The sequence below is a fragment of the Homarus americanus genome, unplaced genomic scaffold (genome assembly GCF_018991925.1).
Source record: "Homarus americanus isolate GMGI-L3 unplaced genomic scaffold, GMGI_Hamer_2.0 scaffold25013, whole genome shotgun sequence".
Lineage (NCBI taxonomy): Eukaryota > Metazoa > Arthropoda > Malacostraca > Decapoda > Nephropidae > Homarus > Homarus americanus.
Genome location: NW_024722158.1, coordinates 48,216 through 51,934, shown reverse-complemented (window position 1 = coordinate 51,934; position 3,719 = coordinate 48,216).

The following is a 3,719-nucleotide window of genomic DNA, read 5'->3' as shown; positions in this document are numbered from 1 at the left end:
ATTACATTCATATTACTAGTTAATAATATTACCACACTAGTACGATAGATTAACTAGTTAATATTACCACACTAGTACGTGTATTACTAGTTAATATTACCACTAGTACAATGTATTACTAGTTAATATTACCACACTAGTACGATATATTACTAGTAAATATTACCACACTAGTACGATGAATTTACTAGTTAATATTACCACACTAGTACGATGTATTGCTAATTAATATTGCCACACTAGTACAATATATTACTAGATTAATATTACCACACTAGTACGATGTATTACTAGTTAATATTACCACTAGTACGATGTATTACTAGTTAATATTACCACACTAGTACGATGTATTACTAGTTAATATTACCACACTAGTACGATGTATTACTAGTAAATATTACCACACTAGTACGATGAATTACTGAATTAATATTACCACACTAGTACACGATGTAATTCTAGTTAATATTACCACACTAGTACGATATATACTAGTAAATATTACCACACTAGTACGATGTATTTACTAGTTAATATTACCACACTAGTACGATGTATTACTAGTTAATATTACCACACTAGTACGATGTATTACTAGTTAATATTACCACTAGTACGATATATTACTATTAAATATTACACACTAGTACGATGTATTACTAGTAAATGTTACCCACACTAGTGCGATGTATTACTAGTAAATATTACCACACTAGTGCGATGAATTACTAGTTGTACCACACTAATGCATTGAATTACTAGTTAATATTACCACACTAGTACGATATTACTAGTTAATATTACCACACTAGTACGATGTATTTACTAGTAAATATTACCACACTAGTACGATGTATTACTGAGTTAATATTACACACTAGTACGATGTATTGCTAGTTAATATTACCACACTAATTGCGATGTATTACTAGTTAATATTTACCACATAGTACGATGTATTACTAGTAAATATTACCACACTAGTACGATGTGTTACTAGTAAATATTACCCACACTAGTACAATGTATTACTAGTTAATATTGCCACACTAATTTTTTGATGTATTACTAGTTAATATTACCACACACTAGTACGATGTATTGCTAGTAAATATTACCCACACTAGTACGATGTATTACTAGTTAATATTACCACACTAGTACGATGTATTACTAGTAAATATTACCACACTAGTACGATGAATTACTAGTTAATATTACCACTAGTGATGTATTACTAGTAAATATTACCACACTAAGTACAATGTATTACTAGTTAATATTACCACACTAATTGCGATGCATTACTAGTTAATATTACCACACTAGTACGATGTATTACTAGTAAATATTACCGCACTAGTACGATGTATTACTAGTTAATATTACCACACTAGTACGATGTATTACTAGTAAAGATTACCACACTAGTACGATGTATTACTAGTTAATATTACCACTAGTACGATGTATTACTAGTAAATATTACCACTAGTACGATATGTTATAGTTAATATTACACCACACTAGTACGATGATTACTGGTAAATATTACCACACTAGTACGATGTATTACTAGTTGTATTACCACACTAGTACGATGTATTACTAGTTAATATTACCACACTAGTACGTGTATTACTAGTTAATATTACCACACTAGTACAGTATTACTAGTTAATATTACCACACTAGTACGATGTATTACTGAATTTAATATTACACTAGTACGATGTATTACTAGTTAATATTACCACACTAGTACGATGTATTACTAGTAAATATTACCACACTAGTACGATGTATTACTAGTTAATATTACCACACTGGTACGAGTATTACTAGTTAATATTACACTGTACGATGTATTACTGAACATATTACCACTAGTACGATGTATTACTAGTTAATATTACCACACTAGTACGTGTATTACTAGTTAATATTACCCACACTGGTGATGTATTACTAGTTAATATTATTACCACACTGGTACGTGTATTACTAGTTAATATTACCACATAGTACGATGTATTACTAGTTAATATTACCACACTAGTACGATGTATTTACTAGTAAATATTACTTTTACTAGTACGATGTACTGATTAATATTACCACATAAGTACGATGTATTACTAGTAAATATTACCACACTAGTACGATGTATTACTAGTTAATATTACCACACTAGTACGATGTATTACTGGTTAATATTACCACACTAGTACGATATTACTAGTTAATATTACCACACTAGTACGATGTATTACTAGTAAATATTACACACTAGTACGATGTATTGCCGTTAATATTTTACCACACTAGTACGATGTATTACTAGTAAGTATTACCACACTAGTACGATGTATTACTAGTTAATATTACCACACTAGTACGATCAACAATTGCTAGTTAATATTACCACACTAGTACGATGTATTACTAGTAATATTACCACACTAATTACGATGTATTACTAGTAAATATTACCACACTAGTACAATGTATTACTAGTTAATATTGCCTCCCTTTAGTACAATGTATTACTAGTTAATATTTTACACTAGTACGATGTATTTACTAGTAATATTTTACCACACTAGTACGATGTATTACTAGTTAATATTACACTCACTAATGCGATGTATTACTAGTAAATATTACACTAGTACGATGTATTACTAGAAAGCAAAATATTACCACTAATACGATGAATTACTAGTTAATATTACCACACTAGTACGATGTATTACTAGTTAATATTACTCACTAGTACGATGTATTACTGGTTAATACCACACTAGTACGATGTATTACTAGTTAATATTACCACACTAATTGCGATGTATTACTGGCACCATATTACCTGGTACGATGTATTACTGGATTAATATTACCACACTAGTACGATGTATTACTAGTTAATATTACCACACTAGTACGATGTATTACTAGTTAATATTACCACTAGTACGATGTATTACTAGTTAATATTACCACACTAGTACGATGTACTAGTAAATATTACCACATAGTACATTCATATTACTAGTTAATATTACCACACTAGTACGATGTATTATAATCAGAAATATTACCACACTAATTTTGATGTATTACTAGTTAATATTACACTAGTACGATGTATTACTAGTTAATATTACCACACTAGTACAATATATTATAGTTAATATTACCACTAGTACGATGTATTACTAGTTAATATTACCACACTAATTGCGATGTATTACTGATAAATATTACCTCACTAGTACGATGTATTACTGGATTAATATTACCACTAGTACGATGTATTACTGGTTAATACCACGCAGTACAATGTATTACTGGTAAATATTACCACACTAGTACAATGTGTATTATATTAAATATTACCACTAGTACGATGTATTACTAGTTAATATATTACCACACTAGTACGATGTATTACTGTAAATATTACACACTAGTACGATGTATTAACAATGCAAATATTACCTCACTAGTACGATGTATTACTAGTTAATATTACCACACTAGTACGATGTATTACTAGTTAATATTACCACACTAGTACAATGTATTACTAGTAAATATTACCACACTAGTACGATGTATTGCAGTTAATATTACACACTAGTACAATGTATGCTGAGTTAATATTACCTCACTAATTACGATGTATTACCTAGTTAATATTACCACACTAGTAC